Consider the following 9,124-nt stretch of genomic DNA (forward strand, 5'->3'; position numbering starts at 1 on the left):
TTGAGTATCCACAATATAATTAAAGTCAACAACCTCATGGAATAAATCGTGCTGAAAACTAGCATACTGACACTAAGCTTTAGAAATGGAGATGTTTTTAAACACAGAAGCTAGTCAAAAGACTATGAAATAAAAATAAACTACACATTTCAGACATTTAAATAACTTGATATACATATCTGAATGTGTGTTAGTTCTGGCAGCCAACTCACTCAGCTACTGAAAATTAAAACTAAAACTAGTTCAAATGCTAGTTGAACCTGATTTAAAAATTTCCAAAGATTAAAAGAAAAGGGGAGCACATAAACAGGAAAATCTAGTTTCATATCAATCAAACAAATTTTTTTCAAAATAACTGCAATGACTAATTTCCACTTTCATGATGGAATGGGGAAAAAAAGAGTAGTTTCATAACAAGTAAGTAGTGGGGTTTTTTCTTCAAAAATATTTAAACACATGTCTCTGAATTCTGTCTTGACCTTTCCCCTGAGGAAAATTTTCCCCCCAGCATTACAACTTTCTGCAAAAATAAAAGTTCCCAATGTGAGAATACATAATAGTTCTGGCAATGTGGATCTATGTGTAGTCTTAGGATTGTTGTAAAAATCACCATCTGAAGCTCACAGGTAGTGTCAGTCTTCCCACACCATCTTACAGCTATTTTCTTTCATGCTTCCTCCAATATTTTGGGCACTTTAGAAGCTTCCTTTTCCATCTTATGTAATAAATTCCAGTAACTTTCTCCTGTCCTTGGATGTGGAGTACACCTGTATGTCTAACCTGAAGGATATTGTCTGGGCTCTGGGACAAATGGTTTCTCAGTACCCCAGGGTTAAGGAACAGGACTGAAAATAAACACCATTAAAAGGCCCAGATCCTTCTTCCCTGAATAAATTCAGAGGGTGAGAGGATAAGTCTTCCTCCACTTCCTCTGAATTACAGAATTCAGGTATCTACATTAATCATGACCGTAAAGAAAAGTTTATAGTTGGTGAGCTGTAGGGATTGGCCGGTTGGTTAGTTGGTAAACTGGGGAGGTTTTTTAGCCACTCTATTATGTTAGTAGTGGCAAATTTAAATTTCATTTAATCTACTGAAATTCAGAGATCAGTGTCTAGACACAGCCTCTATTCAGCTGTGATCCTCAAAATTACTCCCTGTAATCCATCAAGCTTCAAAACAAAGTCCAGTGTCCTAGAAAAATCTCAGTGTGGCCATGAATACAGGAGCATCTGGAGTCAGCAGTACAAACTACTGGGAGTTCACTGCTCTCCAGTTCCACTTGTTGGAAAAAAGGCTCAAGTCTTCAACTCCTATGCTCAGCACACTCCATGGGATATTTCAAAGACTGACTATCTCTGGCCTGTACTTCCCAGAACAGCTGTGTTTGGCTGGTAAAAGGAAGTTCATGAGCAGAGAAGACTAAAATTTCACAGAAGTCAGACCAAGGTTATTCAGTTCACGGAGTAAAGCAACCAAAACATTTCAGAGCCAAGACCTAACTCTGTTGCTTCCTTTGGCATCACCCCCACCCACCCACACATGTCCACATACACTCATCAGCATATTTCCCTTTCAGTCTGGGAAGGGAGGAAGAGACAGGATAATATTAATATTTTTTGGATGCTGAAAAAATTGGCAGAGGCTCTTGTGTAGAGACTAAGTAACCCATATAAGAAACTTGCATTTCTTGTAGTTCAAGAATCCTATGAAAAATGGGGCAAGCAAAATGTTCAAACTTTGTCTGTATAAAGAGAGCATGCTTCTGGGCTGCATTTTTATGTGAAAAGGGAACAGAAATCTCTCTTCTTTTTCTACACCCATCCTCCTTGCTTCACCACATGAACACAAAAATGTCCTGACTTGATTAATTCTTTGGAATCAGATGAGATTTACCCGCCTTATTTCCTGTACAGACATGAGAAGAGATAAGAAAGCAGCTGTGGTTTCACTCTTCTCATCCATCTGAAAAATAAAAAATAGCAATAATGTTTTAGGTTTATTTTCTTTTTTTTTACCAACATACTTAGGATAACATCTTTGATCCCAAATCTGCCAGCCCTTGTGAAACCAAGTTTGGGTTGAAACATTTATGTTCTGTCTGTCTTGAATGCAGGCCACAGAATTATTTACAAGCATCCCTGCAGCATTATATCTGTTGCTTTGTTTTATCTCAGTTCAGTATCTAAAGGATCATAAATGTTGTCTTTAGTAAGCAAATAACTTTTTCTGTGGCACATCACGCCCATGGTCTTGGCCTCTGTTATTAATATCTGATAGAGTACAAAGGAAGGCTAGGGAGTGAAGAGAAATACACAATACACAGCTAATTGTGAAATGCTGTTTGTGGCAAGAAGAAAGGCATTCTTATTTATTGTAGCATGAAATCTGATTACTCTTATCTTCTTGTGCATAACTACAAGTTACATTAATGTTCCTAACATTACATGATGGTCAAATCATTTGACTTCATGACCTTCCTTAGTATTAATTGCACACTGTTTATATACTTTTTGGATACATATTTATCATTTATTTGTATTAAACTTGGCAACTGATTATTTTTATTAAGAAATGTTGTGTTTACATAAAGCAGGAAAGAATTGTAAAAGGAGAAGGAAAGATAAAAGGAATTCAATAAACTTTTAGATAATGCTCTCAGGCTTATGGTGTGATTCCTGGGGTTTTCTGCTCAAGGCCATGAGTTGGACTCAATCATCCTGATGGGTGTCTTCTGACTCAGTATACTCTGTGATTCTGTGATAAATCAAATCTTTTACATTAGTTTTTCCTTCTTCCTAAAATGGCACTGGACTCCAAAAGCTACCACTCTGCCAGGGGTGTCTTTGTCATTCATCATCCCAATTTTCTTTAAATCATAAAAGAAACAATAAAGTAATATAAATGGAGGACAAAAAAGAGGTCCAGATGTGGAAGCACTGGGAAGAAAGGCATAAGAAGGGCTACAAGAACAGCACATATTGGTGGCATCTAGATTAGCAGGTCATTAAGAGCCCAACAGATCCTCTAGATATCCAGACTGGGGGAAAAGAAAAATCATAGTTTTAAACCAGACAAGTCCTAAAACAAGGGGCAGAGTACAACTAAAATGTAATAAAAGAAAATTAGATATCTGGGCATGATGGTGCTAAGATAAAGAACAAGACTGAGGTCTAAGATACCTAGTTGAGGAAACAGAGGAGGATGACTTCTAGTGGTACTCAGAGGTAGGAAAAGATGGAGGCAAAAAAGACAACAGTTACTGCCAACTCCTGTAGGATGCAAAAGATGCATCTAAAATGAGCATATGGTGGCCAAACTAAGAGAAACACTAGAGACATAATGAGAACTCCAGAGCCCATGAGTTGAATCTCCTCTGTGATTGCAAGAAAATGGAATAGTATGAACAAATGCCTTCTAGTGCTTATGAATATGTGGTTATGAGGGTGTTAGTCTGAGTGAGTGAAATCAGTGTGGTTTGAAATAAAATACTTTACTTTTTATAGTGTCTTGCATTGCCCTCTGTTACCTCAATATTGCAACCATAATCACTACAAAATGAAGTATCAGAAGGCAGTATAAAGACCTCTTATGATGTCCTCAATATGGAAAACTCTTTATCCAAACCCATCTCAAGCTGTTTTGCAGCTTTATAAGTCATCTGCTTGGTAATAAGTTTCTTTCAGAGCTCTTTTAATTTTGCTCATGATCCTTTTAGCCAGGCACTTGTTTGGGATCCTGAGAACAACCTTAAGAGGGTGTATTTCAGGTCACCCTGCTTCTGCCTGGTGCTCTGTGGGAGCAGTGCATCTTTCCAGAGTGGTTTGTGTCTCTGTGGCAGCGAGCAATCCAGTCACAGCAGAGACACCAAAGATGTGCCTTTCCCATGCTAGAGACCTGCAAGATGGAAGCACCTGGAAGACCCATTAACCATGGCAGCATCCAGACTACCGGATGACAGAACAGGTCTGTGAGAAGAATATTGATGAACATTTAAAGACTATTAATCATCTGATATAAGCATTATTACTTCAGCTGCAGCATGAGATACTGCCTTTCACTTTAACAATACCTTCCTTTCTGCTACTGTCTTGCCAAGACTAAAATGTACCAAGCAAGGGCTCGTTCATATTTTCTTCTCACCTGCCACTTGTACTTCTTGATTATGCAAATATATCTTCTTAACCTCTTTTTAATAAAATATTTTAATGTAATAATATTAAAATATTAGCTATGTATTCAAAATAATATTAAAATATTGATGACACAAATATACCTTCTAAATATTTGCTTAACATAATATTTTCTCTATTGATAGTATCTCAACAGAGCAAAAAACCTGAAAATGTTGTTGTAAGATGAGGTCTGAAACCCAGGATGCCGAGGGATCCAAGAAAGCACAGCAACTGCTTGGAGAAAGCAATGTGGCAAGGAACCACATTCACCATCAAGACCCCAAAAGAATAAAGCAGTTCATCCAAGAGGAACGGTCTCACTTGCAAGGAGTGAGAGATGGAGGGAAAACAACAATCCAGATCTGTTCAGCTTCAGCTGTGCAAAACAAGTGACCAAACAAGACAGCCTTTTACTCATGGTGAAATACTGCCATTTCAACTTAAGAAAATAGCCATTGGGAGTCAGAGGGAGAGGGAAGGTGAAGAGAAGATGTGGCCATAAGGCTTTCATTCAGGAGATCTGCATGCAGAAGATCTGGGCTCTGTCTCCAGCTCTGCCTACAGGCTTCATCAACAGTCTGGGGTGAGTTACTGTTTGTCTCTTCTGTTTCTCAGCCAAAGAACAGAAAATATTGGCCAAAGAAAATATTGATTGCAGTGGGAAGTCATGATATACCCAGGATCAACACCCACATTGAATTCCAAGATGCCAAAGAATACTTTGAGCACAACAGATTTATAATGAAAATATCACCTCTGTATTTTAAAACACAGTCTTTCAGGCATACAGCCCTCTATTATTTAGCAGAGAAGAAAACAGATTAACATTTTTTTCTTCAGGTGATCATTCTCTTCCTCCCAGCAATTAATAGCAACAGGGAAAAAACAAACAAACAAACAGACAAAACCCAGAAAACCTGCAACTTCCCATCCTGCTCTTCTGATAGCTGATTAGAATACCCAAGGACCTGACATTTCTCTCCAGTTGCCTACACAAATAAAGAAACTAGAATTGGACTGCAGCCATGCTCTGTCTTCTGGCACCTATGGAAGTAATGATGTGCTGTATTAAGCTGGACTGAGAAAGTTACAGAGAGCAATACCACCAATGCATCATCAACTAGATGAAAGGCAAGAAATAATACTGGTGATGTAGACGTACAAAACACATGACATGGGTGACATAGAATTACGCTAATCCCTAACAAGATGATGAAATGTGGGCTCTGGCCTAGGAAGAGAGGAAGGTAGGAGACATGAAGAAAGTATAATGCTCATAACACAGGGATAGGGAGAAACCTGGAGTGCTCACACAGCCCATGTGTTTAGGCTGGAGACTGAATGGGGCTGGCATTTCAACCTGTATGTGGACAGGATGTGGGGTTCTCCAGAGGCTGTTGTGATCTATGAAGGATTAAATGGGCTGAGCCTTGGTGAGCATGTGAGGATGAGGACACAGCGCTGTTTGCAACTGTGATACAGAGGGCAACTCTGCATAGCTTCCATACATGGAGGCCTGGTGCCAGCAGGGATGCAGTTATCCATGGGCCTTTCCTCTAACCCGGACAAAATTGCTGTTTTGCAGATCATGCAACTAGCTTGACTGCCTGTTTGGATTTGCAGGTACTTTTGCAGAGAAGAGAGAAATTCAAATGAGAGAACAAGTACACTCTTATTCAATGTGCATCTTGTGGGTTTGCAGGTTTTTCCACTGAAAATGTTCCTCTGAAATTTCCTTACTTACTAAGCCAAAATGGGTCAAAGAGGTATTTGATTCACAGCCTTAGAATAAACACTTCTGTGTTGCCTTCTCCACCATTATCAATTCTCTGTGGTATCCACCCAGTACCTTCCCTCACTGACCCTTACCTGTTGCTGGCCACATCAGTCCTTGGGCAAGTCCTCTCCTTCTCTCAAAACAGCCTTTGGCTCTTCCTTGTCCTACTCTTTCACGGTCCTGCAAACCACTGTCCCAGTTGTATCCTTCAGACAATATTTCTTCGTTCTGTGTCAACTGTCTCCACCTCTTTGCCAGCCCATGGGGTGCCATTTGTGGTACTGAGAGGAAGCCATTCTGTGTGGAGGTGACTAAAAGTGACTAAGTTCTGTGATATGTCCACCAGCAGGAGAGAGTTTGTTTCTAGTAATTCTGCACAGATTTATTGGTTTAGCTTCTTTCCAGATAAACTCCCCTTGGCACCTCAGCACAAGAGAGACATGGAGTTCCTGGAGCAAGTCCAGCAGAGGACAACAAAGATGATTAAGGGACTGCAGCAACTCTCTTATGAGGAAAGGCTGAGGGAGATGGGTCTGTTCAGGCTTGAGAAGAGATGTCTGAAAGAGGACCTCATCAATGTCTGTAATCTGAAGGGGGTGTATCAAGAGGATGGATTCAGGTTCTTCTCAGTGATGCCAAGCAACAGGACAAGAGGCAATGGGCAGAAACTGATACACAGGAAGTTTTATGTGAATATAAGGAAGAACTTCTTTATGGTGTGGGTGACTGAGCGTTGGAACAGATTGCTGAGAGAGGCTGTGGAGCCTCCCTCACTGGAGATATTCAATAACCATCTGGAAACAACCCTGTGCCATGTGCTCTGGGATGACACTGATTAAGCAGGGAGCTTGGACCAGATGGACCAGATGGACCAGCTTGGAGCAGATAGACCCCGCTATGGTCCCTTCCACCAGCCCCATTCTAGGATTCTGTGAACAGAGGTGTCAAAGGACAGTCATGTCCTTCTTCCATTTATGATAAGGAGGACAATGGTGTCTTGGATTAGGTAACCTAAAAATGTATATTTTATTTCATCTGTTGAAAGTTGGTTTTTGGGAGAAGTTTTATCCTTCTAACCCCAGGGGGAGGGGGGCAGATGCCTTCTGATAATGGCCCAATCATTAAAACCAGGTGGGGCAGTGTTTCTTACCTCTTTCACCATCCCTCCATCCTCCAGGGGGACATCTTCTGATAATGGGCCATTAGGGCCCACCAATGACATGACACATTCCATCATCCCATTGTGAGATGCTCCACACAGTGGGGGAGGAGCCAACTGTTCCCAGCTAGATAAAAACTGGGAACTGAAGGACACAAGGTATCTGTTTTTTCCACTGGATTCCCAGAGGAAGACCAGACCCATCTCATCACCACTGGACTTTCTACAGGACCATCTCTACTCCACAGAACCACATCTGTTACTCCAGGACTTATTTGAACTGCTTCCAACACCCTGACCACCAGAGTGCCAGGTTGTATCCCTGACCATGTCAGGGTTTTTCCAGGATTTTTGTTTGTTTGCTTGCTTTTTTTTCCCCTACTACTACATTTGTATTTTTCTTTTTTCTTTTTAATATTCCTAGTAAAGAACTGTTACTCCTATTCCCATATCTTTGCCTGAAAGCCCCTAATTGCAAAATTATAATAATTTGGAGGAAAGGGGGTTTTACATTCTCCATTCCAAGGGGGGCTCTAGTTTTCCTTGGCAGACAGCTGTCTTTCAAAACCAAGACAAATGGTTTCTACCACATGTTATTCTAAATCATCACCATCTCCTCCCCGTCCTGGGAACTCAGGCCCAACTCACTGCTGGACTTCTGTGCACGAGATGGATCTGATTTAGACAACATAAAGTTCATCCTGTGACAGCTGTTCTGGGAAATATCTGAGAGATTTAAAAATTTTTTATTCGAAGTTGGTAGGATCCCCAGAAGAAAGGAAAAAGTTCAATCTTGCCTTGCTGTGCTGTTGTTTGACCTCTGCATGCATAAGGTACGAGGGCTGCATGGCCTGGGAGATGTTGCTTCCCTTTGTGCTGGCAGTCAGAGGCCTCTCAGCACCTCCCAGCCACTGCCAAGAGCAGGAGCAATACTGACAAGGCAGACTCACATGCACTCACATGAAGTGCCTGCTCCCTTTCTTCAGAGTAAGTGCAAAGGTTGTTTAGTCCTTCTGCAGTCAGATCCTCTGCAGCTCAGCGGTCCCTCACAGCCAGATCCGTAACTCCACGTGCAGTGGGACTGAACTGACAAAGCTGAGGCATCAATTTTCGTATACAAACTCTTGGTTCAACCTGCAGCAGATGGGGGTTAATTTACCTCTAAGCAATGCTTCGTTGTTTAATGTCACACACAATGGCTCAGAGGAATAAAATAGAAAATGTTAGTCCCCTTGCTGAACCTCCAGGTCTCTGTAACATTCTGCTTCTGGAGATGTTCACCTTTCTCACTGAAGATGGATATGAAATTGCATCTTCCACAGCACAACCAAATTCCCTCTTCCCTGGGGTAAAGACAGCAGCTCTGACATGCCTCTGCAGCCTCACTTTCCTGTTAGGTAAATTGAGGTTTTATCTTAGATATTTTGAATGCCTGTTGAGTTCAGATGCTGCTGCAGAGCAGGGGTTCTCATACCACAGTATGTCCACAATGTTGAAGTGAAAGGAAACCCCTTCATCCTGCCCTCTGTCAATTTGCATCTAGCACTTCCTTCATTTGCAAACCAAACCAGCCTCCCCAGACAGCTCAAAACATCTGCACCACATACATCACAAGTTCAGGTCAGAGATGACACAATAGGGCACAAAACCCAAAAATTAGACAAACAAGAGACTGACCCATGCACATAAGTCTGCCTCTGGTTTCTACTTCATATGCCCAAACGCAGTGGCTAAGCCCACCGAAGGTGCACTGCGGAAGCCTTTGAGCACAGGGATTAAGGCAGATCCCCCCATTATACTGCCACCACATCTGTGTATAGGGCATCCTGTGTGCAGCCCCCCAGGGCTGTCTGTGCTGTGTATGTCCTGCAAAGTACTGCAGAACAGCTGGAGGAGGAGGTTTTCCCATGGCTTGCATGTGGTTCCCAAGTTTGTTGTTTAGATGCAGAACTCTGTAAGGTGCAGAGGGAATTAAACTCCCCAGTGTACATAATGAAGCTCCTGAAAAGTTAT

Source organism: Hirundo rustica, chromosome 4 (genome assembly GCF_015227805.2).
Source record: "Hirundo rustica isolate bHirRus1 chromosome 4, bHirRus1.pri.v3, whole genome shotgun sequence".
Taxonomy (NCBI): Eukaryota; Metazoa; Chordata; class Aves; order Passeriformes; family Hirundinidae; genus Hirundo; species Hirundo rustica.